The sequence below is a fragment of the Accipiter gentilis genome, chromosome 15 (genome assembly GCF_929443795.1).
Source record: "Accipiter gentilis chromosome 15, bAccGen1.1, whole genome shotgun sequence".
In the NCBI taxonomy this organism is placed as follows: Eukaryota; Metazoa; Chordata; class Aves; order Accipitriformes; family Accipitridae; genus Astur; species Astur gentilis.
This window is the reverse complement of record NC_064894.1, coordinates 31,849,682-31,867,694: the sequence shown is the minus strand read 5'-3', so window position 1 is coordinate 31,867,694 and position 18,013 is coordinate 31,849,682.

The following is an 18,013-nucleotide window of genomic DNA, read 5'->3' as shown; positions in this document are numbered from 1 at the left end:
CCGAGAGCGAGCACCGTGACATGCTGAGTCTCTGGGAAAGCAGAGATCCCCAAAGCTGTTGTGCCTGTGGATAGGCTGCAGGGGGATAGTGAAAAACTGCATTAGTTTTCAGGGCTGGCACCTTCCCTGTGGGAGAAGGAGCCGTAAGTTTGCCTTTTCAGAAAAAAGCTTCTGCCGAGAGCGAGCACCGTGACATGCTGAGTCTCTGGGAAAGCAGAGATCCCCAAAGCTGTTGTGCCTGTGGATAGGCTGCAGAGGGATAGTGAAAAACTGCATTAGTTTTCAGGGCTGGCACCTTCCCTGTGGGAGAAGGAGCCGTAAGTTTGCCTTTTCAGAAAAAAGCTTCTGCCGAGAACGAGCACCGTGACATGCTGAGTCTCTGGGAAAGCAGAGATCCCCAAAGCTGTTGTGCCTGTGGATAGGCTGCAGAGGGATAGTGAAAAACTGCATTAGTTTTCAGGGCTGGCACCTTCCCTGTGGGAGAAGGAGCCGTAAGTTTGCCTTTTCAGAAAAAAGCTTCTGCCGAGAGCGAGCACCGTGACATGCTGAGTCTCTGGGAAAGCAGAGATCCCCAAAGCTGTTGTGCCTGTGGATAGGCTGCAGAGGGATAGTGAAAAACTGCATTAGTTTTCAGGGCTGGCACCTTCCCTGTGGGAGAAGGAGCCGAAAGTTTTCTTTTTCAGAAAAAAGCTTCTGCCGAGAGCGAGCACCGTGACATGCTGAGTCTCTGGGAAAGCAGAGATCCCCAAAGCTGTTGTGCCTGTGGATAGGCTGCAGGGGGATAGTGAAAAACTGCATTAGTTTTCAGGGCTGGCACCTTCCCTGTGGGGGAAGGAGCCGGAAGTTTGGCTTTTCAGAAAAAAGCTTCTGCCGAGAGCGAGCACCGTGACATGCTGAGTCTCTGGGAAAGCAGAGATCCCCAAAGCTGTTGTGCCTGTGGATAGGCTGCAGGGGGATAGTGAAAAACTGCATTAGTTTTCAGGGCTGGCACCTTCCCTGTGGGAGAAGGAGCCGTAAGTTTGCCTTTTCAGAAAAAAGCTTCTGCCGAGAGCGAGCACCGTGACATGCTGAGTCTCTGGGAAAGCAGAGATCCCAAAAGCTGTTGTGCCTGTGGATAGGCTGCAGAGGGATAGTGAAAAACTGCATTAGTTTTCAGGGCTGGCACCTTCCCTGTGGGAGAAGGAGCCGTAAGTTTGCCTTTTCAGAAAAAAGCTTCTGCCGAGAACGAGCACCGTGACATGCTGAGTCTCTGGGAAAGCAGAGATCCCCAAAGCTGTTGTGCCTGTGGATAGGCTGCAGAGGGATAGTGAAAAACTGCATTAGTTTTCAGGGCTGGCACCTTCCCTGTGGGAGAAGGAGCCGTAAGTTTGCCTTTTCAGAAAAAAGCTTCTGCCGAGAGCGAGCACCGTGACATGCTGAGTCTCTGGGAAAGCAGAGATCCCCAAAGCTGTTGTGCCTGTGGATAGGCTGCAGAGGGATAGTGAAAAACTGCATTAGTTTTCAGGGCTGGCACCTTCCCTGTGGGAGAAGGAGCCGTAAGTTTGCCTTTTCAGAAAAAAGCTTCTGCCGAGAGCGAGCACCGTGACATGCTGAGTCTCTGGGAAAGCAGAGATCCCCAAAGCTGTTGTGCCTGTGGATAGGCTGCAGAGGGATAGTGAAAAACTGCATTAGTTTTCAGGGCTGGCACCTTCCCTGTGGGAGAAGGAGCCGTAAGTTTGCCTTTTCAGAAAAAAGCTTCTGCCGAGAGCGAGCACCGTGACATGCTGAGTCTCTGGGAAAGCAGAGATCCCAAAAGCTGTTGTGCCTGTGGATAGGCTGCAGAGGGATAGTGAAAAACTGCATTAGTTTTCAGGGCTGGCACCTTCCCTGTGGGAGAAGGAGCCGTAAGTTTGCCTTTTCAGAAAAAAGCTTCTGCCGAGAGCGAGCACCGTGACATGCTGAGTCTCTGGGAAAGCAGAGATCCCAAAAGCTGTTGTGCCTGTGGATAGGCTGCAGAGGGATAGTGAATACCAGCAAGATCTTTCAGGGCTAGCACCTTCCGTGTGGGAGAAGGAGCCACACGTTTGCCTTCTCAGAAAAAGCTTCTGCCGAGAACGAGCACCGTGACATGCTGAGTCTCTGGGAAAGCAGAGATCCCCAGTGCTGTTGCGGCTAAAGATAGGCTGCAGAGGGATAGTGAATACCAGCAAGATCTTTCAGGGCTGGCACCTTCCTTGTGGGAGAAGGAGCCGTAAGTTTGCCTTTTCAGAAAAAGGCTCTGGCGAGAGCGAGCACCGTGACATGCTGAGTCTCTGGGAAAGCAGAGATCCCCAAAGCTGTTGTGCCTGTGGATAGGCTGCAGAGGGATAGTGAAAAACTGCATTAGTTTTCAGGGCTGGCACCTTCCCTGTGGGAGAAGGAGCCGAAAGTTTTCTTTTTCAGAAAAAAGCTTCTGCCGAGAGCGAGCACCGTGACATGCTGAGTCTCTGGGAAAGCAGAGATCCCCAAAGCTGTTGTGCCTGTGGATAGGCTGCAGAGGGATAGTGAAACACTGCATTAGTTTTCAGGGCTGGCACCTTCCCTGTGGGAGAAGGAGCCGTAAGTTTGCCTTTTCAGAAAAAAGCTTCTGCCGAGAGCGAGCACCGTGACATGCTGAGTCTCTGGGAAAGCAGAGATCCCCAAAGCTGTTGTGCCTGTGGATAGGCTGCAGAGGGATAGTGAAAAACTGCATTAGTTTTCAGGGCTGGCACCTTCCCTGTGGGAGAAGGAGCCGTAAGTTTGCCTTTTCAGAAAAAAGCTTCTGCCGAGAGCGAGCACCGTGACATGCTGAGTCTCTGGGAAAGCAGAGATCCCAAAAGCTGTTGTGCCTGTGGATAGGCTGCAGAGGGATAGTGAAAAACTGCATTAGTTTTCAGGGCTGGCACCTTCCCTGTGGGAGAAGGAGCCGTAAGTTTGCCTTTTCAGAAAAAAGCTTCTGCCGAGAGCGAGCACCGTGACATGCTGAGTCTCTGGGAAAGCAGAGATCCCCAAAGCTGTTGTGCCTGTGGATAGGCTGCAGAGGGATAGTGAAAAACTGCATTAGTTTTCAGGGCTGGCACCTTCCCTGTGGGAGAAGGAGCCGTAAGTTTGCCTTTTCAGAAAAAAGCTTCTGCCGAGAGCGAGCACCGTGACATGCTGAGTCTCTGGGAAAGCAGAGATCCCCAAAGCTGTTGTGCCTGTGGATAGGCTGCAGAGGGATAGTGAAAAACTGCATTAGTTTTCAGGGCTGGCACCTTCCCTGTGGGAGAAGGAGCCGTAAGTTTGCCTTTTCAGAAAAAAGCTTCTGCCGAGAGCGAGCACCGTGACATGCTGAGTCTCTGGGAAAGCAGAGATCCCAAAAGCTGTTGTGCCTGTGGATAGGCTGCAGAGGGATAGTGAAAAACTGCATTAGTTTTCAGGGCTGGCACCTTCCCTGTGGGAGAAGGAGCCGAAAGTTTTCTTTTTCAGAAAAAAGCTTCTGCCGAGAGCGAGCACCGTGACATGCTGAGTCTCTGGGAAAGCAGAGATCCCCAAAGCTGTTGTGCCTGTGGATAGGCTGCAGGGGGATAGTGAAAAACTGCATTAGTTTTCAGGGCTGGCACCTTCCCTGTGGGAGAAGGAGCCGTAAGTTTGGCTTTTCAGAAAAAAGCTTCTGCCGAGAGCGAGCACCGTGACATGCTGAGTCTCTGGGAAAGCAGAGATCCCCAAAGCTGTTGTGCCTGTGGATAGGCTGCAGGGGGATAGTGAAAAACTGCATTAGTTTTCAGGGCTGGCACCTTCCCTGTGGGAGAAGGAGCCGTAAGTTTGCCTTTTCAGAAAAAAGCTTCTGCCGAGAGCGAGCACCGTGACATGCTGAGTCTCTGGGAAAGCAGAGATCCCCAAAGCTGTTGTGCCTGTGGATAGGCTGCAGAGGGATAGTGAAAAACTGCATTAGTTTTCAGGGCTGGCACCTTCCCTGTGGGAGAAGGAGCCGTAAGTTTGCCTTTTCAGAAAAAAGCTTCTGCCGAGAGCGAGCACCGTGACATGCTGAGTCTCTGGGAAAGCAGAGATCCCAAAAGCTGTTGTGCCTGTGGATAGGCTGCAGAGGGATAGTGAATACCAGCAAGATGTTTCAGGGCTGGCACCTTCCTTGTGGGAGAAGGAGCCGTAAGTTTGCCTTTTCAGAAAAAGGCTCTGGCGAGAGTGAGCACCGTGACATGCTGAGTCTCTGGGAAAGCAGAGATCCCCAAAGCTGTTGTGCCTGTGGATAGGCTGCAGAGGGATAGTGAAAAACTGCATTAGTTTTCAGGGCTGGCACCTTCCCTGTGGGAGAAGGAGCCGTAAGTTTGCCTTTTCAGAAAAAAGCTTCTGCCGAGAGCGAGCACCGTGACATGCTGAGTCTCTGGGAAAGCAGAGATCCCCAAAGCTGTTGTGCCTGTGGATAGGCTGCAGAGGGATAGTGAAAAACTGCATTAGTTTTCAGGGCTGGCACCTTCCCTGTGGGAGAAGGAGCCGAAAGTTTGCCTTTTCAGAAAAAAGCTTCTGCCGAGAGCGAGCACCGTGACATGCTGAGTCTCTGGGAAAGCAGAGATCCCCAAAGCTGTTGTGCCTGTGGATAGGCTGCAGAGGGATAGTGAATACCAGCAAGATCTTTCAGGGCTAGCACCTTCCTTGTGGGAGAAGGAGCCACACTTTTGCCTTCTCAGAAAAAGCTTCTGCCGAGAACGAGCACCGTGACATGCTGAGTCTCTGGGAAAGCAGAGATCCCCAAAGCTGTTGTGCCTGTGGATAGGCTGCAGGGGGATAGTGAAAAACTGCATTAGTTTTCAGGGCTGGCACCTTCCCTGTGGGAGAAGGAGCCGTAAGTTTGCCTTTTCAGAAAAAAGCTTCTGCCGAGAGCGAGCACCGTGACATGCTGAGTCTCTGGGAAAGCAGAGATCCCAAAAGCTGTTGTGCCTGTGGATAGGCTGCAGAGGGATAGTGAAAAACTGCATTAGTTTTCAGGGCTGGCACCTTCCCTGTGGGAGAAGGAGCCGTAAGTTTGCCTTTTCAGAAAAAAGCTTCTGCCGAGAGCGAGCACCGTGACATGCTGAGTCTCTGGGAAAGCAGAGATCCCCAAAGCTGTTGTGCCTGTGGATAGGCTGCAGAGGGATAGTGAAAAACTGCATTAGTTTTCAGGGCTGGCACCTTCCCTGTGGGAGAAGGAGCCGTAAGTTTGCCTTTTCAGAAAAAAGCTTCTGCCGAGAGCGAGCACCGTGACATGCTGAGTCTCTGGGAAAGCAGAGATCCCCAAAGCTGTTGTGCCTGTGGATAGGCTGCAGAGGGATAGTGAAGATCAGCAGTTTCTTTCAGGGCTGGCAGCTTCCTTGTGGGAGAAGGAGCCGTAAGTTTGCCTTTTCAGAAAAAAGCTTCTGCCGAGAACGAGCACCGTGACATGCTGAGTCTCTGGGATAGCAGAGATCCCCAGTGCTGCTGTGGCTAAAGGATCCCCAGTGCTGTTGTGCCTGTGGATAGGCTGCAGGTGGCGGGTGAAGACCACAAAATCTTTCAGGCCTGGCACTTGCCTTGCTGGAGAAGGAGCCAGACGTTTGCCTTTTCAGAAAAAAGTTTCTGCCGATAACGAGCACCGTGAGATGCTGAGTCTCTGGGAAAGCAGAGATCCCCAGTGCTGTTGTGCCTGTGGATAGGCTGCAGAGGGATAGTGAATACCAGCAAGATCTTTCAGGGCTGGCACCTTCCTTGTGGGAGAAGGAGCCAGACGTTTGCATTCTCAGAAAAAGCTTCTGCCGAGAACGAGCACCGTGACATGCTGAGTCTCTGGGAAAGCAGAGATCCCCAGTGCTGTTGCGGCTAAAGATAGGCTGCAGAGGGATAGTGAATACCAGCAAGATCTTTCAGGGCTGGCACCTTCCTTGTGGGAGAAGGAGCCGTAAGTTTGCCTTTTCAGAAAAAGGCTCTGGCGAGAGTGAGCACCGTGACATGCTGAGTCTCTGGGAAAGCAGAGATCCCCAAAGCTGTTGTGCCTGTGGATAGGCTGCAGAGGGATAGTGAAAAACTGCATTAGTTTTCAGGACTGGCACCTTCCCTGTGGGAGAAGGAGCCGAAAGTTTTCTTTTTCAGAAAAAAGCTTCTGCCGAGAGCGAGCACCGTGACATGCTGAGTCTCTGGGAAAGCAGAGATCCCCAAAGCTGTTGTGCCTGTGGATAGGCTGCAGAGGGATAGTGAAAAACTGCATTAGTTTTCAGGGCTGGCACCTTCCCTGTGGGAGAAGGAGCCGTAAGTTTGCCTTTTCAGAAAAAAGCTTCTGCCGAGAGCGAGCACCGTGACATGCTGAGTCTCTGGGAAAGCAGAGATCCCCAAAGCTGTTGTGCCTGTGGATAGGCTGCAGAGGGATAGTGAAAAACTGCATTAGTTTTCAGGGCTAGCACCTTCCCTGTGGGAGAAGGAGCCGTAAGTTTGCCTTTTCAGAAAAAAGCTTCTGCCGAGAGCGAGCACCGTGACATGCTGAGTCTCTGGGAAAGCAGAGATCCCAAAAGCTGTTGTGCCTGTGGATAGGCTGCAGAGGGATAGTGAAAAACTGCATTAGTTTTCAGGGCTGGCACCTTCCCTGTGGGAGAAGGAGCCGTAAGTTTGCCTTTTCAGAAAAAAGCTTCTGCCGAGAGCGAGCACCGTGACATGCTGAGTCTCTGGGAAAGCAGAGATCCCAAAAGCTGTTGTGCCTGTGGATAGGCTGCAGAGGGATAGTGAATACCAGCAAGATCTTTCAGGGCTGGCACCTTCCTTGTGGGAGAAGGAGCCGTAAGTTTGCCTTTTCAGAAAAAGGCTCTGGCGAGAGTGAGCACCGTGACATGCTGAGTCTCTGGGAAAGCAGAGATCCCCAAAGCTGTTGTGCCTGTGGATAGGCTGCAGAGGGATAGTGAAAAACTGCATTAGTTTTCAGGGCTGGCACCTTCCCTGTGGGAGAAGGAGCCGTAAGTTTGCCTTTTCAAAAAAAAGCTTCTGCCGAGAAAGAGCACCGTGACATGCTGAGTCTCTGGGAAAGCAGAGATCCCCAGTGCTGTTGTGCCTGTGGATAGGCTGCAGAGGGATACTGAAGATCAGCAGTTTCTTTCAGGGCTGGCACCTTCCTTGTGGGAGAAGGAGCCGTAAGTTTGCCTTTTCAAAAAAAAGCTTCTGCCGAGAAAGAGCACCGTGACATGCTGAGTCTCTGGGAAAGCAGAGATCCCCAGTGCTGTTGTGCCTGTGGATAGGCTGCAGAAGGATACTGAAGATCAGCAGTTTCTTTCAGGGCTGGCACCTTCCTTGTGGGAGAAGGAGCCGTAAGTTTGCCTTTTCAGAAAAAAGCTTCTGCCGAGAGCGAGCACCGTGACATGCTGAGTCTCTGGGAAAGCAGAGATCCCCAGTGCTGTTGTGCCTGTGGATAGGCTGCAGAGGGATACTGAAGATCAGCAGTTTCTTTCAGGGCTAGCACCTTCCCTGAGGGAGAAGGAGCCGAAAGTTTTCTTTTTCAGAAAAAAACTTCTGCCGAGAGCGAGCACCGTGACATGCTGAGTCTCTGGGAAAGCAGAGATCCCCAAAGCTGTTGTGCCTGTGGATAGGCTGCAGAGGGATAGTGAAAAACTGCATTAGTTTTCAGGGCTGGCACCTTCCCTGTGGGAGAAGGAGCCGTAAGTTTGCCTTTTCAGAAAAAAGCTTCTGCCGAGAGCGAGCACCGTGACATGCTGAGTCTCTGGGAAAGCAGAGATCCCAAAAGCTGTTGTGCCTGTGGATAGGCTGCAGAGGGATAGTGAATACCAGCAAGATCTTTCAGGGCTAGCACCTTCCTTGTGGGAGAAGGAGCCACACTTTTGCCTTCTCAGAAAAAGCTTCTGCCGAGAACGAGCACCGTGACATGCTGAGTCTCTGGGATAGCAGAGATCCCCAGTGCTGCTGCGGCTAAAGGATCCCCAGTGCTGTTGTGCCTGTGGATAGGCTGCAGGTGGCGGGTGAAGACCACAAAATCTTTCAGGCCTGGCACTTGCCTTGCTGGAGAAGGAGCCAGACGTTTGCCTTTTCAGAAAAAAGCTTCTGCCGATAACGAGCACGGTGAGATGCTGAGTCTCAGGGAAAGCAGAGATCCCCAGTGCTGTTGTGCCTGTGGATAGGCTGCAGAGGGATAGTGAATACCAGCAAGATCTTTCAGGGCTAGCACCTTCCTTGTGGGAGAAGGAGCCAGACGTTTGCCTTCTCAGAAAAAGCTTCTGCCGAGAACGAGCACCGTGACATGCTGAGTCTCTGGGAAAGCAGAGATCCCCAGTGCTGTTGCGGCTAAAGATAGGCTGCAGAGGGATAGTGAATACCAGCAAGATCTTTCAGGGCTGGCACCTTCCTTGTGGGAGAAGGAGCCGTAAGTTTGCCTTTTCAGAAAAAGGCTCTGGCGAGAGTGAGCACCGTGACATGCTGAGTCTCTGGGAAAGCAGAGATCCCCAAAGCTGTTGTGCCTGTGGATAGGCTGCAGAGGGATAGTGAAAAACTGCATTAGTTTTCAGGGCTGGCACCTTCCCTGTGGGAGAAGGAGCCGAAAGTTTTCTTTTTCAGAAAAAAGCTTCTGCCGAGAGCGAGCACCGTGACATGCTGAGTCTCTGGGAAAGCAGAGATCCCCAAAGCTGTTGTGCCTGTGGATAGGCTGCAGAGGGATAGTGAAAAACTGCATTAGTTTTCAGGGCTGGCACCTTCCCTGTGGGAGAAGGAGCCGTAAGTTTGCCTTTTCAGAAAAAAGCTTCTGCCGAGAGCGAGCACCGTGACATGCTGAGTCTCTGGGAAAGCAGAGATCCCCAAAGCTGTTGTGCCTGTGGATAGGCTGCAGAGGGATAGTGAAAAACTGCATTAGTTTTCAGGGCTGGCACCTTCCCTGTGGGAGAAGGAGCCGTAAGTTTGCCTTTTCAGAAAAAAGCTTCTGCCGAGAGCGAGCACCGTGACATGCTGAGTCTCTGGGAAAGCAGACATCCCAAAAGCTGTTGTGCCTGTGGATAGGCTGCAGAGGGATAGTGAATACCAGCAATATCTTTCAGGGCTAGCACCTTCCTTGTGGGAGAAGGAGCCACACTTTTGCCTTCTCAGAAAAAGCTTCTGCCGAGAACGAGCACCGTGACATGCTGAGTCTCTGGGAAAGCAGAGATCCCCAAAGCTGTTGTGCCTGTGGATAGGCTGCAGAGGGATAGTGAAAAACTGCATTAGTTTTCAGGGCTGGCACCTTCCCTGTGGGAGAAGGAGCCGTAAGTTTGCCTTTTCAGAAAAAAGCTTCTGCCGAGAGCGAGCACCGTGACATGCTGAGTCTCTGGGAAAGCAGAGATCCCCAAAGCTGTTGTGCCTGTGGATAGGCTGCAGAGGGATAGTGAATACCAGCAAGATCTTTCAGGGCTAGCACCTTCCTTGTGGGAGAAGGAGCCACACTTTTGCCTTCTCAGTAAAGGCTTCTGCCGAGAACGAGCACCGTGACATGCTGAGTCTCTGGGAAAGCAGAGATCCCAAAAGCTGTTGTGCCTGTGGATAGGCTGCAGAGGGATAGTGAATACCAGCAAGATCTTTCAGGGCTGGCACCTTCCTTGTGGGAGAAGGAGCCGTAAGTTTGCCTTTTCAGAAAAAGGCTCTGGCGACAGTGAGCACCGTGACATGCTGAGTCTCTGGGAAAGCAGAGATCCCCAAAGCTGTTGTGCCTGTGGATAGGCTGCAGAGGGATAGTGAAAAACTGCATTAGTTTTCAGGGCTGGCACCTTCCCTGTGGGAGAAGGAGCCGAAAGTTTTCTTTTTCAGAAAAAAGCTTCTGCCGAGAGCGAGCACCGTGACATGCTGAGTCTCTGGGAAAGCAGAGATCCCCAAAGCTGTTGTGCCTGTGGATAGGCTGCAGAGGGATAGTGAAAAACTGCATTAGTTTTCAGGGCTGGCACCTTCCCTGTGGGAGAAGGAGCCGTAAGTTTGCCTTTTCAGAAAAAAGCTTCTGCCGAGAGCGAGCACCGTGACATGCTGAGTCTCTGGGAAAGCAGAGATCCCAAAAGCTGTTGTCCCTGTGGATAGGCTGCAGAGGGATAGTGAATACCAGCAAGATCTTTCAGGGCTTGCACCTTCCTTGTGGGAGAAGGAGCCGTAAGTTTGCCTTTTCAGAAAAAGGCTCTGGCGAGAGTGAGCACCGTGACATGCTGAGTCTCTGGGAAAGCAGAGATCCCCAAAGCTGTTGTGCCTGTGGATAGGCTGCAGAGGGATAGTGAAAAACTGCATTAGTTTTCAGGGCTGGCACCTTCCCTGTGGGAGAAGGAGCCGTAAGTTTGCCTTTTCAGAAAAAAGCTTCTGCCGAGAGCGAGCACCGTGACATGCTGAGTCTCTGGGAAAGCAGAGATCCCCAAAGCTGTTGTGCCTGTGGATAGGCTGCAGAGGGATAGTGAAAAACTGCATTAGTTTTCAGGGCTGGCACCTTCCCTGTGGGAGAAGGAGCCGTAAGTTTGCCTTTTCAGAAAAAAGCTTCTGCCGAGAGCGAGCACCGTGACATGCTGAGTCTCTGGGAAAGCAGAGATCCCCAAAGCTGTTGTGCCTGTGGATAGGCTGCAGAGGGATAGTGAAAAACTGCATTAGTTTTCAGGGCTGGCACCTTCCCTGTGGGAGAAGGAGCCGTAAGTTTGCCTTTTCAGAAAAAAGCTTCTGCCGAGAGCGAGCACCGTGACATGCTGAGTCTCTGGGAAAGCAGAGATCCCCAAAGCTGTTGTGCCTGTGGATAGGCTGCAGAGGGATAGTGAAAAACTGCATTAGTTTTCAGGGCTGGCACCTTCCCTGTGGGAGAAGGAGCCGAAAGTTTTCTTTTTCAGAAAAAAGCTTCTGCCGAGAGCGAGCACCGTGACATGCTGAGTCTCTGGGAAAGCAGAGATCCCCAAAGCTGTTGTGCCTGTGGATAGGCTGCAGGGGGATAGTGAAAAACTGCATTAGTTTTCAGGGCTGGCACCTTCCCTGTGGGAGAAGGAGCCGTAAGTTTGCCTTTTCAGAAAAAAGCTTCTGCCGAGAGCGAGCACCGTGACATGCTGAGTCTCTGGGAAAGCAGAGATCCCCAAAGCTGTTGTGCCTGTGGATAGGCTGCAGGGGGATAGTGAAAAACTGCATTAGTTTTCAGGGCTGGCACCTTCCCTGTGGGAGAAGGAGCCGTAAGTTTGCCTTTTCAGAAAAAAGCTTCTGCCGAGAGCGAGCACCGTGACATGCTGAGTCTCTGGGAAAGCAGAGATCCCAAAAGCTGTTGTGCCTGTGGATAGGCTGCAGAGGGATAGTGAAAAACTGCATTAGTTTTCAGGGCTGGCACCTTCCCTGTGGGAGAAGGAGCCGTAAGTTTGCCTTTTCAGAAAAAAGCTTCTGCCGAGAACGAGCACCGTGACATGCTGAGTCTCTGGGAAAGCAGAGATCCCCAAAGCTGTTGTGCCTGTGGATAGGCTGCAGAGGGATAGTGAAAAACTGCATTAGTTTTCAGGGCTGGCACCTTCCCTGTGGGAGAAGGAGCCGTAAGTTTGCCTTTTCAGAAAAAAGCTTCTGCCGAGAGCGAGCACCGTGACATGCTGAGTCTCTGGGAAAGCAGAGATCCCCAAAGCTGTTGTGCCTGTGGATAGGCTGCAGAGGGATAGTGAAAAACTGCATTAGTTTTCAGGGCTGGCACCTTCCCTGTGGGAGAAGGAGCCGTAAGTTTGCCTTTTCAGAAAAAAGCTTCTGCCGAGAGCGAGCACCATGACATGCTGAGTCTCTGGGAAAGCAGAGATCCCAAAAGCTGTTGTGCCTGTGGATAGGCTGCAGAGGGATAGTGAATACCAGCAAGATGTTTCAGGGCTGGCACCTTCCCTGTGGGAGAAGGAGCCGTAAGTTTGCCTTTTCAGAAAAAGGCTCTGGCGAGAGTGAGCACCGTGACATGCTGAGTCTCTGGGAAAGCAGAGATCCCCAAAGCTGTTGTGCCTGTGGATAGGCTGCAGAGGGATAGTGAAAAACTGCATTAGTTTTCAGGGCTGGCACCTTCCCTGTGGGAGAAGGAGCCGTAAGTTTGCCTTTTCAGAAAAAAGCTTCTGCCGAGAGCGAGCACCGTGACATGCTGAGTCTCTGGGAAAGCAGAGATCCCCAAAGCTGTTGTGCCTGTGGATAGGCTGCAGAGGGATAGTGAAAAACTGCATTAGTTTTCAGGGCTGGCACCTTCCCTGTGGGAGAAGGAGCCGTAAGTTTGCCTTTTCAGAAAAAAGCTTCTGCCGAGAACGAGCACCGTGACATGCTGAGTCTTTGGGAAAGCAGAGATCCCCAAAGCTGTTGTGCCTGTGGATAGGCTGCAGAGGGATAGTGAAAAACTGCATTAGTTTTCAGGGCTGGCACCTTCCCTGTGGGAGAAGGAGCCGTAAGTTTGCCTTTTCAGAAAAAAGCTTCTGCCGAGAGCGAGCACCGTGACATGCTGAGTCTCTGGGAAAGCAGAGATCCCCAAAGCTGTTGTGCCTGTGGATAGGCTGCAGAGGGATAGTGAAAAACTGCATTAGTTTTCAGGGCTGGCACCTTCCCTGTGGGAGAAGGAGCCGTAAGTTTGCCTTTTCAGAAAAAAGCTTCTGCCGAGAGCGAGCACCATGACATGCTGAGTCTCTGGGAAAGCAGAGATCCCAAAAGCTGTTGTGCCTGTGGATAGGCTGCAGAGGGATAGTGAATACCAGCAAGATGTTTCAGGGCTGGCACCTTCCCTGTGGGAGAAGGAGCCGTAAGTTTGCCTTTTCAGAAAAAGGCTCTGGCGAGAGTGAGCACCGTGACATGCTGAGTCTCTGGGAAAGCAGAGATCCCCAAAGCTGTTGTGCCTGTGGATAGGCTGCAGAGGGATAGTGAAAAACTGCATTAGTTTTCAGGGCTGGCACCTTCCCTGTGGGAGAAGGAGCCGTAAGTTTGCCTTTTCAGAAAAAAGCTTCTGCCGAGAGCGAGCACCGTGACATGCTGAGTCTCTGGGAAAGCAGAGATCCCCAAAGCTGTTGTGCCTGTGGATAGGCTGCAGAGGGATAGTGAAAAACTGCATTAGTTTTCAGGGCTGGCACCTTCCCTGTGGGAGAAGGAGCCGTAAGTTTGCCTTTTCAGAAAAAAGCTTCTGCCGAGAGCGAGCACCGTGACATGCTGAGTCTCTGGGAAAGCAGAGATCCCCAAAGCTGTTGTGCCTGTGGATAGGCTGCAGAGGGATAGTGAAAAACTGCATTAGTTTTCAGGGCTAGCACCTTCCCTGTGGGAGAAGGAGCCGTAAGTTTGCCTTTTCAGAAAAAAGCTTCTGCCGAGAGCGAGCACCGTGACATGCTGAGTCTCTGGGAAAGCAGAGATCCCCAAAGCTGTTGTGCCTGTGGATAGGCTGCAGAGGGATAGTGAAAAACTGCATTAGTTTTCAGGGCTGGCACCTTCCCTGTGGGAGAAGGAGCCGTAAGTTTGCCTTTTCAGAAAAAAGCTTCTGCCGAGAGCGAGCACCGTGACATGCTGAGTCTCTGGGAAAGCAGAGATCCCCAAAGCTGTTGTGCCTGTGGATAGGCTGCAGAGGGATAGTGAAAAACTGCATTAGTTTTCAGGGCTGGCACCTTCCCTGTGGGAGAAGGAGCCGTAAGTTTGCCTTTTCAGAAAAAAGCTTCTGCCGAGAGCGAGCACCGTGACATGCTGAGTCTCTGGGAAAGCAGAGATCCCCAAAGCTGTTGTGCCTGTGGATAGGCTGCAGAGGGATAGTGAAAAACTGCATTAGTTTTCAGGGCTGGCACCTTCCCTGTGGGAGAAGGAGCCGTAAGTTTGCCTTTTCAGAAAAAAGCTTCTGCCGAGAGCGAGCACCATGAAATGCTGAGTCTCTGGGAAAGCAGAGATCCCAAAAGCTGTTGCGGCTAAAGATAGGCTGCAGAGGGATAGTGAATACCAGCAAGATCTTTCAGGGCTGGCACCTTCCTTGTGGGAGAAGGAGCCGTAAGTTTGCCTTTTCAGAAAAAGGCTTCTGCCGAGAGCGAGCACCGTGACATGCTGAGTCTCTGGGAAAGCAGAGATCCCCAAAGCTGTTGTGCCTGTGGATAGGCTGCAGAGGGATAGTGAAAAACTGCATTAGTTTTCAGGGCTGGCACCTTCCCTGTGGGAGAAGGAGCCGTAAGTTTGCCTTTTCAGAAAAAAGCTTCTGCCGAGAGCGAGCACCGTGACATGCTGAGTCTCTGGGAAAGCAGAGATCCCAAAAGCTGTTGTGCCTGTGGATAGGCTGCAGAGGGATAGTGAAAAACTGCATTAGTTTTAAGGGCTGGCACCTTCCCTGTGGGAGAAGGAGCCGTAAGTTTGCCTTTTCAGAAAAAAGCTTCTGCCGAGAGCGAGCACCGTGACATGCTGAGTCTCTGGGAAAGCAGAGATCCCAAAAGCTGTTGTGCCTGTGGATAGGCTGCAGAGGGATAGTGAATACCAGCAAGATCTTTCAGGGCTAGCACCTTCCTTGTGGGAGAAGGAGCCACACTTTTGCCTTCTCAGAAAAAGCTTCTGCCGAGAACGAGCACCGTGACATGCTGAGTCTCTGGGAAAGCAGAGATCCCAAAAGCTGTTGTGCCTGTGGATAGGCTGCAGAGGGATAGTGAATACCAGCAAGATCTTTCAGGGCTGGCACCTTCCTTGTGGGAGAAGGAGCCGTAAGTTTGCCTTTTCAGAAAAAGGCTCTGGCGACAGTGAGCACCGTGACATGCTGAGTCTCTGGGAAAGCAGAGATCCCCAAAGCTGTTGTGCCTGTGGATAGGCTGCAGAGGGATAGTGAAAAACTGCATTAGTTTTCAGGGCTGGCACCTTCCCTGTGGGAGAAGGAGCCGAAAGTTTTCTTTTTCAGAAAAAAGCTTCTGCCGAGAGCGAGCACCGTGACATGCTGAGTCTCTGGGAAAGCAGAGATCCCCAAAGCTGTTGTGCCTGTGGATAGGCTGCAGAGGGATAGTGAAAAACTGCATTAGTTTTCAGGGCTGGCACCTTCCCTGTGGGAGAAGGAGCCGTAAGTTTGCCTTTTCAGAAAAAAGCTTCTGCCGAGAGCGAGCACCGTGACATGCTGAGTCTCTGGGAAAGCAGAGATCCCCAAAGCTGTTGTGCCTGTGGATAGGCTGCAGAGGGATAGTGAAAAACTGCATTAGTTTTCAGGGCTGGCACCTTCCCTGTGGGAGAAGGAGCCGTAAGTTTGCCTTTTCAGAAAAAAGCTTCTGCCGAGAGCGAGCACCGTGACATGCTGAGTCTCTGGGAAAGCAGAGATCCCAAAAGCTGTTGTGCCTGTGGATAGGCTGCAGAGGGATAGTGAATACCAGCAAGATCTTTCAGGGCTAGCACCTTCCTTGTGGGAGAAGGAGCCACACTTTTGCCTTCTCAGAAAAAGCTTCTGCCGAGAACGAGCACCGTGACATGCTGAGTCTCTGGGAAAGCAGAGATCCCCAGTGCTGTTGCGGCTAAAGATAGGCTGCAGAGGTATAGTGAATACCAGCAAGATCTTTCAGGGCTGGCACCTTCCTTGTGGGAGAAGGAGCCGTAAGTTTGCCTTTTCAGAAAAAAGCTTCTGCCGAGAGCGAGCACCGTGACATGCTGAGTCTCTGGGAAAGCAGAGATCCCAAAAGCTGTTGTGCCTGTGGATAGGCTGCAGAGGGATAGTGAAAAAATGCATTAGTTTTCAGGGCTGGCACCTTCCCTGTGGGAGAAGGAGCCGTAAGTTTGCCTTTTCAGAAAAAAGCTTCTGCCGAGAGCGAGCACCGTGACATGCTGAGTCTCTGGGAAAGCAGAGATCCCCAAAGCTGTTGTGCCTGTGGATAGGCTGCAGAGGGATAGTGAAAAACTGCATTAGTTTTCAGGGCTAGCACCTTCCCTGTGGGAGAAGGAGCCGTAAGTTTGCCTTTTCAGAAAAAAGCTTCTGCCGAGAGCGAGCACCGTGACATGCTGAGTCTCTGGGAAAGCAGAGATCCCCAAAGCTGTTGTGCCTGTGGATAGGCTGCAGAGGGATAGTGAAAAACTGCATTAGTTTTCAGGGCTGGCACCTTCCCTGTGGGAGAAGGAGCCGTAAGTTTGCCTTTTCAGAAAAAAGCTTCTGCCGAGAGCGAGCACCGTGACATGCTGAGTCTCTGGGAAAGCAGAGATCCCCAAAGCTGTTGTGCCTGTGGATAGGCTGCAGAGGGATAGTGAAAAAATGCATTAGTTTTCAGGGCTGGCACCTTCCCTGTGGGAGAAGGAGCCGTAAGTTTGCCTTTTCAGAAAAAAGCTTCTGCCGAGAGCGAGCACCGTGACATGCTGAGTCTCTGGGAAAGCAGAGATCCCCAAAGCTGTTGTGCCTGTGGATAGGCTGCAGAGGGATAGTGAAAAACTGCATTAGTTTTCAGGGCTGGCACCTTCCCTGTGGGAGAAGGAGCCGTAAGTTTGCCTTTTCAGAAAAAAGCTTCTGCCGAGAGCGAGCACCGTGACATGCTGAGTCTCTGGGAAAGCAGAGATCCCCAAAGCTGTTGTGCCTGTGGATAGGCTGCAGAGGGATAGTGAAAAACTGCATTAGTTTTCAGGGCTGGCACCTTCCCTGTGGGAGAAGGAGCCGTAAGTTTGCCTTTTCAGAAAAAAGCTTCTGCCGAGAGCGAGCACCATGAAATGCTGAGTCTCTGGGAAAGCAGAGATCCCAAAAGCTGTTGCGGCTAAAGATAGGCTGCAGAGGGATAGTGAATACCAGCAAGATGTTTCAGGGCTGGCACCTTCCCTGTGGGAGAAGGAGCCGTAAGTTTGCCTTTTCAGAAAAAGGCTCTGGCGAGAGTGAGCACCGTGACATGCTGAGTCTCTGGGAAAGCAGAGATCCCCAAAGCTGTTGTGCCTGTGGATAGGCTGCAGAGGGATAGTGAAAAACTGCATTAGTTTTCAGGGCTGGCACCTTCCCTGTGGGAGAAGGAGCCGTAAGTTTGCCTTTTCAGAAAAAAGCTTCTGCCGAGAGCGAGCACCGTGACATGCTGAGTCTCTGGGAAAGCAGAGATCCCAAAAGCTGTTGTGCCTGTGGATAGGCTGCAGAGGGATAGTGAAAAACTGCATTAGTTTTCAGGGCTGGCACCTTCCCTGTGGGAGAAGGAGCCGTAAGTTTGCCTTTTCAGAAAAAAGCTTCTGCCGAGAGCGAGCACCGTGACATGCTGAGTCTCTGGGAAAGCAGAGATCCCCAAAGCTGTTGCTGCTAAAGATAGGCTGCAGAGGGATAGTGAATACCAGCAAGATCTTTCAGGGCTGGCACCTTCCTTGTGGGAGAAGGAGCCGTAAGTTTGCCTTTTCAGAAAAAGGCTTCTGCCGAGAGCGAGCACCGTGACATGCTGAGTCTCTGGGAAAGCAGAGATCCCCAAAGCTGTTGTGCCTGTGGATAGGCTGAAGGGGGATAGTGAAAAACTGCATTAGTTTTCAGGGCTGGCACCTTCCCTGTGGGAGAAGGAGCCGTAAGTTTGCCTTTTCAGAAAAAAGCTTCTGCCGAGAGCGAGCACCGTGACATGCTGAGTCTCTGGGAAAGCAGAGATCCCAAAAGCTGTTGTGCCTGTGGATAGGCTGCAGAGGGATAGTGAAAAACTGCATTAGTTTTCAGGGCTGGCACCTTCCCTGTGGGAGAAGGAGCCGTAAGTTTGCCTTTTCAGAAAAAAGCTTCTGCCGAGAGCGAGCACCGTGACATGCTGAGTCTCTGGGAAAGCAGACATCCCAAAAGCTGTTGTGCCTGTGGATAGGCTGCAGAGGGATAGTGAATACCAGCAAGATCTTTCAGGGCTAGCACCTTCCTTGTGGGAGAAGGAGCCACACTTTTGCCTTCTCAGAAAAAGCTTCTGCCGAGAACGAGCACCGTGACATGCTGAGTCTCTGGGAAAGCAGAGATCCCCAAAGCTGTTGTGCCTGTGGATAGGCTGCAGAGGGATAGTGAAAAACTGCATTAGTTTTCAGGGCTGGCACCTTCCCTGTGGGAGAAGGAGCCGTAAGTTTGCCTTTTCAGAAAAAAGCTTCTGCCGAGAGCGAGCACCGTGACATGCTGAGTCTCTGGGAAAGCAGAGATCCCAAAAGCTGTTGT